Source organism: Danio rerio, chromosome 6 (assembly GCF_052040795.2).
Source record: "Danio rerio strain M-AB ecotype USA chromosome 6, GRCz13ab, whole genome shotgun sequence".
Classification (NCBI taxonomy): domain Eukaryota; kingdom Metazoa; phylum Chordata; class Actinopteri; order Cypriniformes; family Danionidae; genus Danio; species Danio rerio.
The window spans coordinates 14,740,001-14,759,286 of NC_141026.1; the positions used below are offsets into that span (position 1 = coordinate 14,740,001).

Genomic DNA, 19,286 nt, shown 5'->3' on the forward strand with positions numbered 1-19,286 from the left:
ATTAAGGTTTTTTTTTTTAAAGAGTAAAAATAATAGTTTTCGGTTTGAGCACGGGCTGATTTTTATAGAGGCAAAACAACACACAGACATAGGGGAGAAAGACAGTGACTGTGTTTACATGGACCTCAGTAATCAAATTATTTGCCAAATTCTTATTTGTCAATTTTAACTGATGTTCGGCACTTTTACTTTCAATAAGGAACATTTCTTGCATGTGCTCCATGACAAATGAGATATTGGATGCGAGGAACTGCTGGAAGAGTGTAGTTTTGATGGAATGTTTGATACTGCACGCTGGATCTGAGAAAAAAAAAAACACTTCACATTTCTTGGTAGCTTAGATGCACTCGGTAGATAGCATCAGAAGCTGTATAGACCAGGCATGTCCAAACTCGGTCCTGGAGGGCCGGTGTTCTGCAAAGTTTAGTTCCAACTCCAATCAGACACATCTAGGCTAGCTAATCAAACTCTTACTTGGCTTTCTAGAAACATCTTTCCAGGTGTGTTGAGGCAAGTTGGAGCTAAAATCTGCAGGACACCGGCCCTTCAGGACCGAGTTTGGACACCCCTCGTATAAACTATCCTGTATAAACACATAATGCGGTGAAAATTCTACACAACGGTAATTGTTTGAGTGAGGTCTTTACTTTTGGAGAGCCAGATTTACAGCGGATCTGTTTACAACACAAAATATTTTTGACTAAGATATGTCTTTAAAAACTGAAAGAGTACTGCGGACGAAACTACCTAACTTTGCCTCTGAATAAACATAATCAAAGAACACTGATCACACACTTACCAAATCTGTAGAGACAGGACAATCAACACCAACTGGAACTGCGTCTTTTTAAACCGAAGACGAGCGTCAAATGCGGATTTTACTTTTTCCAGATGCAAAAAGCTCTGGGGTAAAAATGTTTATTACAAACATATTTCTGTTGCGTGTAATGTAATCCACACGTGAGTGCAGCTGCGCTGTCATAGCGGGAAATTAATACAAAACCTTCATTGCAGCACATTTATAAACGCAACACTGACGACCCATGTCTCTGAACAATTCTTCTTCTTCCACTTGTTTTGTATGCACAATATGGCATCTCTCTGCCGTCTGAACACTGTAACAGGTAAAAACAGTCTTCGAAGTTATCAGGCATATTAATGAAGTTGCACCTCAGACACAGAGTGCGCTGGTTGTCCATCTGGAAAGATTTGGAAGTCTTTCTCATTAATCAATGCTGGAAGCTCAAAGATGTAACGTTGTACTGGCTGGTACAAACATCCACTCTACAAGCTGGAATTCATGTAAGGATCTAATCGCAGTGAGATAGCTTCAAAATTTTTAATTTTTTTTTAAACAGAAAAACGAATTTGCTCAAATAAAGCAGAAACAACCAATTTTCACGTTTTTAGTGAAATATGTGTCCTAATAGTGTTTTAGCAGCGTGGGCCACATATGACTGTCAACATCTCAAAAAATGTGTTTTGGTGTTTCATGACCCTTTAAAACAAGCAAAATGATCTGCCTTTGTAAGTGAAATAATCTTGTTTTTGCTTTGAAATGTAGACACTTCAACTAGAAACAAGACAGAAATTCTAACAATTGTTTTTTTTTTTTTTTGCATAAATCATACAAATTCCATGTAAATACAGTGATTAAATCAAATTCTGTAGCTCCTGGTCAGCTAAAATTCAGACTCAACATTGCATATCTTTGCAATGTGACTATTGTCGATGCGTACATTGCGATATTTATGCAAAAACGATAAATTGTGCAACCTTAGCATAAAGCCATATCCACATGAACACAGGTATTTTCCAAATCTCAGTTTTTTTCTGTGTGTGGTTTGGCCATTTGTCCACATGACAAAGTGGTATCAGATGACTGTACTGTAACTTTCTGAAAAGTCCGGCCATATTGAAGATATTCAGAAACTCTGGTTATACTGTAGTGCAGAATTGTTTGCATCATGCTGTTTTCTCCTTTCTGGCTTTATTCTATGGCTTTTATTACCACCTTTTAATGTAACATGCCCTTGACGGTGTGTTTTTGAGTTATGTGGATGGGGATTTGTATTAAAAGCAAACAAAAAAAAAATACTTGTAGACATGGCCTAAGTTGCACTTTAACTAGAATAATGGCTTCAGTTTTTACTATAAATCAGCTTTCTAGTGAACACTTTGCTTAAACATTAAATTGGTTAAAAATTCCACTCATCATACATACAAAATGGCAAAAAAGTGTCACTTTAGCCTTTATTTTAACATGAACCATTCCTTCTCCAAAACTGAATGCATTTAACCAGAACATGTGTTGCCCACACTTGTTTGTGCTGTCATAATTTGAAGCATATTGTTGACTTAAAATGCAGATATTGATGTGGTTTAGCTCTGTTTATGCTGGTTCAACTTCCATGAACACAGAAACGGCAAATAAATTTTCCCCCGGATGCAATTTATGATGAACAAACTAATCCATTGTCCTGCAGGCCTCGAGCTGGTTAGTCACATAAGTTTTCCTCACTTGTGTTTGCCACATGGGGATCCTTTTGTCTCTTGTCCAAATAAATAAAACATGTAGGTTCTTTTGATGTACAGCAACTCAAGGTTATTATAGTTAATGAAAACTAACAAAAACTAAAGTTACATACACGGCGAACTAAAATTACAGCAAAAAACATCCTTTGTTTCGTCTTTGTAAATGTATTTAATAAGCCTACTGTATGCTGTTTAGAAGTAAATCTATTTACTTTGCGCTTCCAGGTGTTTGACCCATACAGCACCCCAGAGTTTGTAATCCTGATTTACCATTGGCCAGATCGAGCCAGTCCTTCTCCATTCCGTCCACTCTGTTGCTTTAGCGACAACAACAATTAGTGGACATGACAGCAGCACGGTGACCATATTAAATATGACCCCAGCAGAGACTTAAAAGTATTAATTTAACACATTTGTGCCCAATAATGGGTGTTATTTCCGTATTAGTGATCATGATTGTAAATGAATTGATCTTTTTAAACGGATCTTCTAAGTGAACCGGTTGAAATAGTTCACCAGATCAAACTGAATCATTTAAAATGATTCGCGTCTCCAGTAAGCACTTATCCACAAACGACTTGCTTTTTAACATGCCTGATACCGCCAATTTCCTGAGAAAGTTTTTTGCTGTAATTTTAGTTTGTTTTGTGTGTAACTTTAGTTTTTGTTAGTTTTCATTAACTATAATACCCTTGAGTTGGTGTACATCTAAAGAACCCAAATGTTTTGTTGATTTGGACAAGAGACAAAAGGATCCCCCTGTGGCAAACACAAGTGAGGGAAAAGCCCAATTTCCTGAGTTCAGTTATTAGAACAGTACACTGTAGGGATGTCCCCATCAAGTTTTTTTGCCCAGTCTGAGTCCGTGTCATTTTTCATTTGAGCATCTACCGAAAACCCGATGCAATACTTTTTAGAACACATTTTAAAATTTTCATATCATGTGCTCCATAAGAATAAGAAATCCAGGTTTTTTTTTACAAAGGCGAATGGCAGGTCACTCATTGCGATCATTTGTGCTATCTTGGCTGTGATGTCTTGTTCTGCGCTGTCATGGTGCATTTTTTTCTGTCCTCTTTAAACTCTCCTGCAGCATGAGCTGACTCTTCTTCAGTTGGGTTTCCTGGATAAATTCTGTGTATTGGTTCAGCTGTTTGTTTTTGAGATGCCTTATCAGGTTTGTTGTGTTAAATGTAGCCTTTTCCTTTCTCTTGCAATCACAAGTTTACATATCTCACAGTTTGGTTTAAAAAAAAATGACATGTATACATATACATATAGTCCTGATGGAAACGTCCGATTCTGATCGAGTCTGAAACTGCGTGATTGGGCCTGATTTCTGATCACGTGACCGGATCTGAACATCCCTAGTACACAGAGATCAGATTTGAACACCGGTGAACTGATAATACTGCACATGCGTGATTCAGCTTGTGAACTGAACCTAAACAGTACATGGCAACCTGCTGTGACTGAAGCAAACTTGAACAACTGCAGTGCAGGTACATGAGACCTTAAATGAGAGGATCTGACGACACTGTTGCCAACTAATTTCAACAAAAAGGTGCTAAGCTCTGCCCAAAAATTCTCTAAAAGTCGATAGATTACGTCATGCGTTAATTTGCATATTACTGACGTCATTATGTTCTACTTTTTGTTTGTTTAACCCCCTATGGTTATTAAAGGGGTATTTAAATTTGCACTGCAATTTATATAAGCATGTCATTTTAAATAAATTTATTGCTGTTTAAATAAAGTATATCAGTGTAGATGTGTAGTGAATTTGCAGTAATCTCTTAGACGTAATAAAATCAGACAAGTTCTGAAATTGTCATTAAAATATCTGTGATTTGTGTATAAGAAAAGAATAAACGGTCAAATTAAATTGTTAAAATAAAGGAGAAGCAGTTTTTCTGTACAAGGGAAATACATTCACACTGCCGGTACTAAATTATTTGCCATCGCCGGTACGCAGAGGGGTGATCTACTGTCAGGCCGCAGGTGGGAGAGGCTGCTGCACGAGGACTGGGCTGCCTATCAATGCTCTGAGGCGGGGAAGGGGCCGACAGCATCACTCGCTGCTCGTTGAGAAGAGTAGGGATGGTACAGTATGGACAAATGACAGTCTTTAAAAATCTCTAGTAATGCTCGAACAAAGTCGCTAGATTTGCGAAATTTTTGAAAATTTGTTGCTAGGGGTGTCTGAAAAGTCACTAAATTTAGCTATAAAGTCGCCAAGTTGGCAACACCTGTCTAACGGAAAGTATGTTTATTTTGTAACAAAGTTGTAATGAAATTTAGGTGAGTAAGTGACTGAAATTTTAATTGCTGATTGCATGTTTTTGGTATGTTGAGGCTTAACATGGCAGGATCGTCACAAAAGAGTCCGGTTCGCTTTAAAGATCCAAACTTCCCTACACTACTGTGTATCTAACCTCAGAAACAGCCTTGCACTCATATTGTACTTACGGCTGCTATCTTTAGGGCTGTTGTATTTGAATTAGAGGATGGTTGTATCTCTTTATTTACAAAAAAATAAAATAAAACTAACGCTCAGACTAATAACTAAACTAAAACGAAGCAATTTCAAAATATGAAAACTAGTAAATCTACATCTAAAAACTAATTTAAGAGTTCACACTTGAATGATGATTGGTTTATAAAGCTTGTTTGGCATGCTGTCCCAGCAGAGAGCCCTGAGCTCATAAGATCCTCGAGCCCAGGGCTCCCTCCCGTTTGCAAGGGCGAGAGGGGAGTTTGAGCTCAGGTAGATCTCGAAAACTCTCCAGCTGTAGTAGCTAATGAACAGATAGTGATTGCTCTTAAACGATAACTACTTACTAGGAGCATGTCTATGATGCCGATTTCGATTTGTCAATTAACTGAAGTTGCATGTTTTTGGACGGTGGGAGGAAACCAGGGAACCCGGGGAAACCCATGTGAGCAGGGGGAGAACGTGTAAACTCCGCACTGAAACGTCAGCTGGCATGGCAAGGACTAGAACCAGTGACATTCCTGCTGTGAGGCAATAGTGCTAACCACTAGGCCACCGTGCCACCCATCTAGGAAAAGAGTAGGGGTGAAAGAGGGGAGTCTTCAAAACAAAGATAGCTGTTATATGGAACTTAGGGTATTTACAGTGTCTTAAGAATCGTTTGATTGGTGAATCATAAATTGAATAATGGGGGACCAGCCGCAAGCAATTATAAGCATGTGATTGTCTCGAAATTAGTTTATAAATAAACTTCACTTAAAACGAGCTAATCTGAAAACAAAAAGTCAAAATTAATTGAAAACTGACAAATCTAAATCTATTAATGTCTTGCACCAACTCTTGATGAATATTTGACGTGTAAACTTTCTTATGATGGGAAAAACTGATTTCAAGTTACATACGAGAATTAAAAAGTGCAAGGAATAACAAACCTGTATTGTTTCGATAATTGCCAATCAGCGAGTCTGTTTATCCTCATGTTACGTAACAGTCGCTCTGGTTGCAGAACAGATTATGTGGGTTTTAATAGGTGCTTGATGATGTGTGTATTTCAGCATTACAGGATAATAATGAACAGACATTTTGGTGTGCGCAGTGAAAGCTAGTCATTGCTTTAACATTAAAAGAACACAATGGAAAAGCTGGAAAGACTGAGAGGTGATATGGTGTTAAAGAAAAGACAAAGGCGTACAGAGAGGGTGGAGGAGAGTGAGGTCATAATACTATTAATCCACTCAACATAAGCCACATGTACTGCAGAATCGTATTAAATATCAATGCGCACAAACACTCTTGGTCACACTTGTATTGAGTTACTGTTATTGGATGGGACATTTCTGTAACTAGTCTGTTTATTCTAAATCGTGGTCCGTGAAATAATGATATGGGCATGGGTAGGCGGCATGTGTAATTTGATGTGGATGGAGGCAGTGCTTTGTGGGTTGTAAGTACAATCAGTACAAAAATTATTCTGTTGAGGATTTTAGAAAGTGTGGATTGTTCAGCCAGCAGAACATTGACTTTCTGCTAAATAGTAGATCTGCCTTCAACCTTGATTTATTCCAAAACTGTATGACTTTCATTTTTTTTCTGTGGAAAATGAATATATTTTGAGTGTTTTTCTTTTCTTCTTCTTTCTTTTTTTTCTTTTACACTGTATTTTAGTGGTCAACAAAACTGTTTGCGCACAGATAACCAACATATGTGTCATATCAGTGGTCTTCAACCTTATCACTGTGGACCGGTCAACGCTTGACAATTTTTCCCCGGACTGGGGGGTGTTTCTTGGGTTGTAGGTTGCTAGGCGACCATCAAATGTTTTCTCAGAGGATGACATGCTGACAAAACATTGCTGTAACTCTGATACAAGTTTTATTTATGGAGAGAATTACAAAGCGCTTCAGACTCATGGTGCGTTTGCAGGATTTATTCAACTTTGTTCAACTGTAAGCCGCGAGCGGATCACGCTACTCGTGTATGTGCACCTCCATTGGAAATAACGAACTTATGCGAACTCTAGAAAAGACGCAATATGTGAATGACCGCTATGGTAGATTCACCTGATTTGATGACAAATGGGTTGCATATCTATTCCTTGGCAGTTCGCTGGTCCTTCACTCTGCCTTTTTCCCCTTAGCAGAGAAACTTTCCAAAGATGTCTGTTTCTTACTCATTTTGCTGCTTGTGGGTTAAATTTTGATGCTTAAGTGACCGAGCTGTAACCGAGAGAATACATAATTTTTTCAAAATAGAAGAATTTTCAAAATAAAAGATCATTCTGACTATGATAATAAATAAAATGGAAATAATTAATAATTTGTAGTGCGTCCCGCTACCAATTGATCCGTAGTTGAGGACCACTGTTATTACTTCAGAGAATAGAAGATAGGATTTCTATTGCTTTGTCATGACACATTTTAGCATGATGCGAAAAACATAACTTTTGGATGGGCAAACCCAGCAGTTGTTTGCTTTCAGAGACTCGTGCTCACGTTTAACTAGGGTGTTTAAAACACTGGAATTCGGTAGCAGTTGGTACTGAAATTTTAAAAACGTCCATTTCCTGCTAACATTTGAGCGCTGTTGAGAACATTCTTAAACGGCGCTGATTTGTTATTGTGTTCATGTGATCAACAGAAATGACTGTGATTGGCTGTGAAGGTCATCAGTTCACCGAACTCGCCAAGCTATTTACTGAGTGTAACCCAGATACAGGGATACTGGGGCATTTTAAAGGGTCACGAAACATCAAAACACATTTTTTGAGCTGTTGACAGTCTTATATGTGTCCCACACTGCTAAAAACACTATTGGGACGCATATATTTCTCTAAAAAGTGAAAATTGGTTGTTTTTGCGTTATTTTTAGCAAATTTGTACTTCCGGTTTGAAACAAATTTTTGAAGCTGCGTCACGGCCATGAGATCTTAGCGTGTATTCCAGTGTGTAGATTGTCTGTACCTGGGAGTACCGTATTGCGTCTTTGAGTGTGTTGCATTGATTCATGAGTATGGCTTGGTTTAAACCAATTAGCGCACCTCTGTTATACATGCGCTACAACTTCATTAATATGCATGCTAGTTTTCTTAGATTGTACCTGAAACAGTGTTCAGACGGCAGAGGGACGCCACATCGTGTTGCCAAAGGGAGTGGGAAAAGAATAAAAAATGTTTAGAGACATGGGTCTTCAGTGTTGCTTTTATAATGTGCTGCAGTGAAGGTTTTGTTTTATAGTCGATGAGAGCGCTGCTGGACTCACATGTGGATTACAGTGCATGCCACGCGCGGCAGAAATACGTTTGTACAGAACATTTTTTACTCTAGCTTTTCTCATCTGGAAATGGAGAAATCCAGATTTGCTGCTCGTCTCCTTTAAAAAAAGACGCAGCTCCAGCATGTGATGATCGTCCTGTCTACAGATTTGGTAAGTGTGTGCGATCAGCGCCTTTTCTTTGGTCATTCAGATGGCAAAGTTATAGTTCGTATCGTCTTTCAGTGTTTAAAGACAGACCTTAGTCAAAATTATTTCTAAGTTACTTAGTTTACGTTAACATCACTACACTCAGAGAGCAGCATTTACAGCGGATCTTTCAGTCCATAATATTGTAAACACGTGAACACTGTAAGCAAACTATTGCCGACCGTCGTGTTTAATTTTCGCCACATTTTTTGACAGGTTTGTCTACACACACACGGCTTTCTGACCTACCTAGTGCATCTGAGTTACTGAGAAATGCAGAGTTTTTTTTTTCTCTTATACGACGTGCAGCATCAAACATTTCATGTTTGATACTGTATACCAGCTTACAAACCAGCTGATCGACATCACTTTGAAACACTCCAGTGTCCCTGTATCTGTGGTTCTGCACATTTTCAATATTTCAATAATATAATACAAAATATTGCTAAGCCCTTGTGTGAACTCTAAAATAATTTTTCTAAATTAATCAAAACATGTTATTAACTATATGTTATTAAATGTAGCATTATATATAGCATTAGCAACAAATACTCCAAGCTTGCATGTTTTTTTTTTATTTTTATAACAATCACAGTAGTCAAATTGCGCAACTTGAAGCAACTCCAAAGTTGATGTAGCTTTTCTCACCATTAATACGTGGATTAAATGCCACATTGCTTATGACTCAAAATGTTTATGTTGTCATGATTTTTGGAACGAATTATTGCGCAAGGCGAAATATTTTTTTATTTGCCAAAGTATGGACATATTGCAAACATTTTATGAAAATCTTTAAAGGCTACCTATAATGAAAATTCAATATTTAGAACCTGTTTGGACAAGCATGTGTGTAGTATAGTTTGTGCACAGCCATGGTATAAACGCATCAAGTACTTTTTTTTTATCAATATTCTAATGTTAAATCAGGATCCAAATCCCAGCAACTTTTGAGGTCAACCACACCATGGCGTAGCAGTGTGGTTTTCCCTGCAAATCGAATTGATACCAATCAGTACTGAAATTTTAAAAAAGTCTGTTTCCTGCTAATATTCAAGCGTTGTTGAGCGTGTTCTGAAACAGTGCTGATTGGCCATTGTTTTAACATGCTCAACAGAAATGACTGTGACTGGCCGTAAAGGTCATCAGTTTGCCAAACTCACAGCTGTTTACTAAGTGTAACCACGGATACAGGGACACTGGAGGGTTTTAAAACCATGAAGATCAGTGGAGTTTTTTTATTTTATTTCAGTACCGATTGGTATTGAATTCCAGTATTTTGACAACACTAGTAATAACACATTATCATGGGATTTAAAAGATTTGTTGTAACTATTCGTGATCAGCTGCACCTCAAGAATAAGTCTTACAATTTGTAAACATTTTTAAAACAGTGCATGTTTGTTATAAAGAAGAGACCGAAAAATTGCTATGTAATTTATAGTGTTGTCAAAAGTATCGACTTCGGTACCTGTTGGTACTGATAAGCTAAGTTTCCCGCTACTTTTTTTTAACATTCTTGAGTGCGTCCTTAACAACGGCTGATTGGGCATTGGGTTCACATGCTCAATAGAAATGACTTGGCCGTAATGGTTAACCAATGTTTATACAGGGACATGAAGCATTTCAAAGCCGCGTAGATCAGTCGATCCATCAGCAGAACGCTTGTATGTCAGCTCATAGACAGAACGGCTAAAAGACGCAAATTGGGCTGTGCAATTTGGGGGAAATATCTATCTTTTAACAGATTGCGATTTTTGATTTACGATTTAATTTTGTAGTCAAGCTCCTGCTCGGTAATCTGTAAGCCATGGCAACAGCTCTGCGACAGCTCTTAAAAATGACCTGTTTTTGTTCAGTGTCTGACTTTGAAACTAAAATATTCCCATATAACCGACTTGCTGTTTTTCTTTGATATTAATTCATGTATTGATGGTTCTGAAGCAGCAGACGCCATCATCCCATTTGTCAGCATTTTCCTGTTTGTTTTCTTTTTTTTTTTGTTATTGTGGCCATAGTTTGATTGCGCAATTCTGATTGGGCAGAACGAAAGTGTGGTCTCTCAGTTGGCTAGTAAGACACTCGCACACAGCTGGCAGTCACGCATTTGCTCTGGGTGGGGGAAATTAAATATATTATATATTGCAACCTCTTGCAAATTTTAACTAATCGCAACGTTTCAAATTGCGATTAGATTTTGATTAATCACATAGTTCTACCCCAGTGTGCATGTACCTACTCTTGCATTTAATGGGTGAGCAGCTAAAAATCTTCTTTACTGTTTAACTGAAAAAAAATAGTCACCTTCATCTTCAATGACTTGAGGGTGAGTGAATGAACAAACTTTTAAATTTCTGGGTGAACTACCCCTTTCTTAAGGTCAAATTGTAATGCTTTATTTGGATGGATTGAATCTAATTATTCGTGTCTTCAGTATGTTTGTAGTTGGCTTGCAATAAAGGGAGCTTTAATGATGCAGAATAATAGATGTCAGTCTGATTCGGGATATATGAAACCTTACATAAACCGAGATCTGATGCGCTTGTGTTTGCTAGACTAGTAGCTTCCCCATCTACAGGCTGTCATCAGTGATCACGTCTGTTTACTACAAAACCGTCCTCTAGCTGGCTGTGATTTTTCAGCGGTCTGAGCAGTGCCACAAGTTATTTGTGCCGAGTTGCAGTACAAAAAAGCCACAGTATCTTTTGTTTTCACTCTGCCAGAGCCAAGCATTGTAGTGAAATCTGGTGTGGTAATCTGAGGAAAGCCTGTTTCTTTTTTTCGTGTCAGGTAGATTTCTCCTGTGTTGAATTTGTAACCTCACCACGTTGGCTTGGAATGATCTGGTTTAACCCGTTTAGTGCTGCCTCTGGACATTTATTTGAATACCAGATATAAGTTTATCACAATGGCATAAAGTTTTATGCTTTTATTCTTAAAATCTTTTCGGGGACATCATAGGGAGGTATTTGTTGCCCATGAGCCTCTCTTGTTTTACATTAAAGTGACCTCTTTTTTTTTTTTTGAACTGTTGTTGACCTCACGTGATCACCCCTGTGGGTACAATTACAGCTCTGATGTCAGAGGAACTTGAATTCAATCCAGAAGTCATAAGGTTGCTTTAATGACAGATTGTTTTCATTACCAATGGTAGTTCGATGAGAGATTAGAGTGATAGAGCCTGTGGGGGAAAAAGGTAGGTCTATGTCACGGCAGTGAGTTGCATTTATTTTTTATTATTATTTTTTTTCCAGTTTGCATTGGCTTGGATTTTGTTTAGTTTTGTTGGATTTTATTCATTTATTTCTTACAGTTTTTTTGTGCATTTTACTTGATCCATGTTTATTTTCAGACTAAATGTAGTTTAATATTATTATTTTTATTTATATTCATTCATTCATTTTCTTTTTGGCTTAGTCCTTTTATTAATCTGGGGTCGCCACAGCGGAATGAATCGCCAACTTATCCAGCATATGTTTTACGCAGCGGATACCCTTCCAGCTGCAACCCATCACTGGGAAACATCCAAACACACTCGTACACTACACAATTTAGCTTACCCAATGCACCTACACCACATGTTTTTGGACTGTGGGGGAAACCGGAGCAACCAGAGAAAACCCACACGAACATGGGGAGAGCATGCAAACTCCACATAGAAATGCCAACTGACCCAGCAGAGGCTCGAAACAGCGACCCTCTTGCTGTGAGGTGATTGTGCTACCCACTGCGCCCCCTATTATTATTTATATTATTTTACAAAACATTTTTTGCTATTTATTTATTTGTTGTTTGTTTGGGTTTAGATTTTTTTGTAGTTTTGTGGGAGCGGGTTATGTTTTGTTTTATTTTATATATTTTCTTGGATTGTTGTTGTTGTTGTTGTGGTTATTTACATTAGTTTACTAAACAGTTTTGTTGTGGTTTTGTTTGTTTGCTTTGGTTTAGGTTTTGTAGGAGCGGGTTGTGTTTTATATATTTTATTTATTTTTTGGATTGTTGTTGTTATTTATTTATTTACAATATTTTACAAGGTAGCGCAGTGGTTAGTGCTGCTGCCTCACAGCAAGAAGGTTCTGGTTCGAGCCTTCGCTGGGTCAGTTGGCATTTCTGTGCGGAGTTTGCATGCTCTCCCCATGTTGGCGTGGGTTTCCTCTCGAGTGCTCCGCTTTCCCTCACAAGTCCAAAGACATGTGGTACAGGTGAATTGGGTAAGCTAAATTGTCCGTAGTATATGTGAATGAGATTGTATGGCTGTTTACCAGTGATGGGTTGCAGCTGGAAGGGCATCCGCTGCGTAAAACATATGCTGGACAAGTTGGCGGTTCTTTCCACTGTGGCGACCCCTGATTAACAAAGAGCTGAAAAGAAAATGAATGAATTTTACAGAACTTTTTTTTGTGTTTTGTTGGAGGGGTTATGTTTTGCTTATTTTATTTGTTTTTTGAATTTTTGCTTTTTTGCATTTTTTTCTTGGTCCAGGCTTATTTTATTATTATTTATTTACATTTATTTTACAAAACATTTTTTGTAGTATTTATCTTTAATTTATGTTTTGTTTATTTGCTTTGGTTTGTATCTTTAGTTTTGTTGAAGCAGGTTAGGTTTTGTTTATTTTATTTATTTTTTAGTTTGTTGTTACTTTATTATTATTATTATTATTATTATTATTATTATTATTATATACATTATCTTTACAAAATTTTCTTGTGTTTTTTTTATATATGTTTTGTTTGTTTGCATTGGTTTGGATTTTGTTTAGTTTTGTGGGAGCGGGTTATGTTTTGTTTATTATTTTATTATTGTTTATACTTTTTATGCGTTTTGCTTGGTCCAGGCTTATTTTATTTTCGAATTTTTAAAATTAGATTTGATTAAGATTTATTTTTTAATCATCATTTTGATTTTATTTTATTTTTAATTTTTTATTTTTTTTTACCTGCATTTTATTTAAGATTTATTTTATTTGTGCTTCACATCACATCTGTTCCTGTTTTTGCTTTGAAGTGGTGTTGTTGTTTTTATCCAATGTGTTTCCTGTAGACTCAGCCTTGTGCTGTCGGAAGTATGACCTCACTCCTTGTCATGATGGGAGGCCCAGAGTGTGGTTGTTTGAACCTGTGGAGCAGAGGTTCACTTCCTTGTAATTCATATAGAAAAAAAAACGGTTATTGTTAATAAACTCAAGTTAAATTCAAGTTTGAATCCGCATTACTCCAATTTTAGCCACATTCAATGAACATAAAATGAAAAGCTGTGAAATGTTTCTTCCAGCTTCATTTTCTAGCCCTCTGCACAAGCAGGCAGTGGGTTCCTTTCACCCTACGTCAGCAGATCCTGCAGGCGACACATGAACAGAATGAGCAGAGCATGACTGATCCATTATGAAGGAGTTATGCAAGAGAGGGTTTCATCTCTTTCTCTTCCACACACACACACACACACACACACACACACACACACACATCACCTACCGCTTATCAATTCTTCTATACGCTGTATTTCCCTCTCAGTCTCATCTAAATCACCACAGTCTTCTCTCTTTTGTTTTGCTCATTGCTTTTCATCAATCTAATTTTTCCCTGCTTTTTTCATGCTCTGCTTGGTTTTCTTCCGTTGGCGGTGTTCCACGTTCACCCACACACACATATAGACGCTCACACTGATCTTTTCCGGAGTGGAATTCTGTAACTCCACGCAGGGTGTTTGGCAGTGTCCAAACCGCAATGGGATGAGAGAAAAACAGCCCCTGCAGGGTTTGGCCGAGACGGCAGACTATTTTAGTAGCAGCCTGTGCCAACGAGCACCTTCTGATTCATGAAAATAGGAAAATCTGCTAGCGTTATCGTTCGGATTGTGGTGTGTTGGCGCTATCTCGATAATGTGTGAATGAGACGGTGGTTCCATGTCTGTGCAAATACGATATAGATTGTGTGTTTACGACAATGAAAATGTTTGTGGAAGAGGAAGATCGAGTGGTGGGGTGTAGTTTTTGGCGCCCGTCTGGAAATATAATTGAAGTAAATAGCTGGACAGATGTTTTTTGCTGACATTTTGTAACACGCCAGACTTGCACAAAGTACTGGAACAAAACAAAGGGGGAATATCAAGGAAGTATGCATTTCATGAGCAAAACTGGATAAAAAGTTGGCAAAGAAGAGAGACTCTGGAGGCTGGATTAGATATTAAATACAATGAGGCAACACTGATACACATTGATCTTGTAGAAGAGACTGGAACACTGATGAACATACACACTGTTCAACTCATCAGCCAAATTATTCAGGAACTGAATGCGTTCCAAACACGACGCTGCCTAAAAAACACACACACATACATACATACTCTGTGTAATCTAGCCAACCCTTGCTGACAGTGATGTAGGTGGGTTACTTCATAGATGATTGGTGTTGGGTGTGGGTGACTAAGGGAGTCGTGAGCGAACGTAGGCCTCCGACTAGGTCCTGCTGTTGGATAAGATGGGGCAGTTTGTTGGGGGTGTAGTAGCAGGTGGTGCTGGATCTGCTTCTGCGGTCACATAGTGCTACTCATTCAGTGCATCATCAAACACGTACAAACAAATGACTCTGCCTTGTTATTCATGCACGAATCAGATTGGAATCAAATGCTCTGTTTGATGATTAAAAGGTGCTTCGCATTAAAGAGTGTTGTAATATAGCCAGATCAATAATTAGGGCTGTGCAATTAATCGAAAATCCGAATTCGATTTCGATTATGGCTTATAACGATTATGAAAAACCCTTAATCGAGATAAACGATTATTGCATCATATACCAAAAGCGCGAAAGACCGCGTGCTTGTGTGTGTGCAACACGCGCACACGCATAAGCACGCGGTCAGCATTCGGTCTCATTCGCACACTGCAGAGGAGCGCAGACATCTAAAGTAATCTTAACATGAGCGCTTTAATGGTCAAATAGGTGTCAAAACGCGGTGATTAGTGATTATTCATATTAACCCTCATTTGCATAATAAACAAACGAGTTGAGAATCAAAAGACACGTGATAGAGAAACCATTAAAGTGACAGTGCGAAATGCTGCCGCCTGTTTTATTATTAATCAAACGACGAGAACATCCCTTACTGCTTATAACTGAAGGATTTTTGTAGCTAAAGTGTTTTTCTTTGGGTGAAGATGCTTAAAGCACAGTTTGTTTTATATTTGATGAGTTCCTATAACCAAAAATGTAAAATCCACTACATTACACACTTCCACAATTATTTAATTATTTATTTATTAATTATTATTATTTTAATTATTATTATTATTTTTTGTCTCCTACTCCCTTCATCTCTTTTTAAAGCGTTTTATCTTGCGTATAAGATCAGTGAAGTGTTTTAGCTGAAACTTTGGTCCTTATTGATTCATAAAACATCTGTGGCTACAGGCACTTTAAGATTCAGAAAACCGGTTTTTAAAAAGGTTAAACTAAATGAATACAAAGCTCCTTTAAGCTTCAACACATTGAATCAGTCTGTGCAAATAAAGCATTATTTATAATTTCATTACCTTTCATCCATGGTCTCGGCAAACAAAGTGTTCAACAAGGTCTGGAGCACATACTTTCTATTACATAATGGCATGTGTCAAACATCGGAAATCGAAATCTTCCCAGTTTAACACTGCTTGTGTATCTTCATTTATTTTTCACCTTAAGTTGAGGAATCTAATTTTCTCTTTCTCTTCTCTTTTAAGTTTTAGTATTAAATACTTCGTCACCTTAGAATTATAAGGTTCTATCTGACATTTTTTGTAAAAATTGAGTTATTGACATATTAAATGACAACTTATTTACATTATGGGACGTTTTTTATATATTGTTTAAGACTTTATTTAAAAAAAAATGTTACAAACATACTGTTTGTTGTATGGAATGCAAAATCTTTGAAGCTCAATATCTCAAAATCATTCAAAACGCATATAGAACCTTATAATTCCAAGGTGACGACTTGTTTGCTTCTGTGCCTTTAAGGCTTCATAATGAACTCTCTGTTTGCCAGTGTAGATCAGAGTCACTCTTCAGAAAACAGCCAGTTGCTGAATACTAAATAGGTGTTGTTTTGTATATGTGGGAAGTGCCATGTGAATGTGCTCATGACTTTAATGTCAATAACATCATGATTTCTAAATGACTCATTTTTGTAGCTTGGTTTTAGTATAAATTGCCTTTTGTGAGCTTTTGTATACTCTGTATAGTTTTTTAAAGATAACAATGCCTTTGCCAATAGATTAGCTTTCAGGGAGTTGGATTAGAGTATATGTTTGGTAAGGAGAAAGTGACAACATCTGCATCTCTCAGTCTATTTTGAGGTGTTAAAGCTGTGTAAAGTAATGGCTCGGTATTAGGGGGTGTATTTGTGTGTTACACTCTCATTTTTCTATGTGAGATTCAGGAATTCTGCACTAGTATTAGCTGCACAATTAATCGTAAAAAGATCACGATCGTAAAACGAGCACGACCCCGTAGACGATCTTAATCCAGCATTTCTACAATTCTGTCAATTATATTTTCAAGTTCAGGAGAGAAACAATGGTGGCTGCACAAGTCTTCACATTGTTTTACATACAGTGTTCAGCAACGTGGACACCTCCAAATGGTGTTAAAAGAGTCACATGCTGTATTTATAAGATATAATATAAATGAGCTGACCGTCAGCTGTTACCACAGAGAGGGCGGGCTCGCGAGCGCCTCTGAATGAACTAATGAAGTCTACTTTATTGAACAGAACCTGCATATGCTGTGAATAACAAGTAATAAAGCTGTAAATAACATTCAGTTTGTGGCACAGAGTGATCGTTTGAGAGCCGCGCAGGAAATTAACCGCTCTTAGCAGTGAAAATGAAACCGAAAGCGCACACAGTGTTTCCAGATGTAGCAGACTGATTCCAGCCCAAAAGTATCCAAAACCCACCGAAATGCAAAAATACCCACCCAGTCTTCTGTACTCACGAAAATCACGTCAGTGACAGCAGAAAATGACAGATTGTGAGCATATCTCTCAAACACAATAATTCAACATCAGAATTATCATCAGCATTAATGACCAGGACAAATCTAAAGTCTGTTTAAGTCCACCATTCCAAGTCTTTACAAAATTTAGCATTTTAACCAACAGGACAGCTACACAAAGCCTATTGCTGTTTTACAACATGTTTGAGAATAACAATAATAATAGCCTACTCATATTAACCTTTATTTTACATCTACAGAATCGAGAGAAAATCGTGATCTTTATTTTAGGGAAAAAAAAAATTGTGATTCTCATTTTAGCCAGAATCGTGCAGCTCTGACTAGTATGATATAAATGTATAATATACACAAAAACTCATGAAGGGATATTGTTTGCTTTTATTAATGACATTCTAAGTGCATGTTGATAGGCTTTACAGTCACACAGTGAATCTTTTATGTATCTGTGATGACATATTAGTGAAATGTTCAACTCTCACATCATTTAAACCATAATGGTATTAATGTAGATAAGTACACCCATAGTATTAACTAGGACTGCACAATATATTGTTTCATATCAATTCAATTCAATTCAGCTTTATTTGTATAGCGCTTTTACAATGTAGATTGTGTCAAAGCAGCTTCACATATCATGCGATTATTCACAGGATCTTGAGTTCAGAATGTTTATTCATCCCTTAGGAAATTTGATTGGAATTATAGCTGACCTGGAACCACATTGTTGGCTCATTTAACCTAAATAGAGGAAATGTTTACTTTGCTTTTATGCCCTTTGACTGAATTTAAATAATTTGTAAGAAATTATAACAATTGACAAAAATTGTATTGTATTTAACATTTTATAAAATGAAGACTATGCAGTATTTTTTTTTACATTTTATTATTCAACTTGTACTTAAATACAGCTAGAGTCACCCAAAAAGTACAAATAAAATGCTTTGTATCATTTATGCAGATTACCTGTTCTGCAGAATCATCCTAATCAATATAAAATTAGTCTTTCCAAATTGAGCTATTCAATTCATCCGGTGCTCCTGTTTCCCCCACAGTCCAAAGACATGCACTGTAGGTGAATTGGATGAGCTAATTAGCTGTAGTGTATGCGTGCGTGTGTGAATGCAAGGGTGGTTGTGTGTTTCCCAGTACCGGGTTGCGTCTGGAAGGGAAACATATGGTCCGCTGCGGAAAACATATGCTGGCAGTTCATTCCACTGTGGTGACTCCTTATAAATAAGGGACTAAGCTGAAGGAAAATGAATGAATGAAAGTCATCTGTTGAAATAATTCTATTAATATCGCAGAAAAACAAAACATTACGATGTCACTTTTTTTCCAATATCATGCAGCCCTAACATGAATACTGTCAGACTTCCCAGAAAAGAAAAGGTCAAATAGAGCTGTTCAAGCCATATGTTGAAATTGTATTCATATCACAATATATATCGCAGAAAAATAAAATATTTTTTCCAATATTGTGCAGCCCTAGTATTAAAAAGCCCCTATTCTGGGTTTTTAAAAATGACTTTCCATACAGTGTGTAAAACAGCTCTAAGTGAAGTGAAATATCCAGCTATGGCTTAAATCTGAAAGTACACAGGGTTCAAAACTATTCATTTATCCATAAAAGAGTCAAATCAGAGTGGTTCAAATGAATCGTGGGTGTAACTAATCTTTAGCCGTGTCGGTGTGATGTCGATTACGGAATTCAAGCCCCGCTAATTTGTTGCTTGTGCAGACCCGGGAAAATTGAAACCTGTGGCCCCATCCACAAACACTGTAGCAGATCTCGGTGGTCACGATGATGC

The 19,286-nt window shown here is 37.3% G+C and overlaps 1 protein-coding gene across 8 annotated transcripts in view; it reads left to right on the plus strand.

Moving 5' to 3' along the window:
* tmem198ab (transmembrane protein 198ab) overlaps nucleotides 1-19,286 on the plus strand; it is a 263,787-nt gene that overhangs the window by 36,023 nt on the left and 208,478 nt on the right. The window contains exon 1 of one of the 8 annotated variants that reach the window (XM_087255783.1): nucleotides 6,281-6,473. The gene's annotated coding sequence lies outside the window, so the exon portion shown is untranslated. 8 annotated transcript variants of the gene reach the window in all.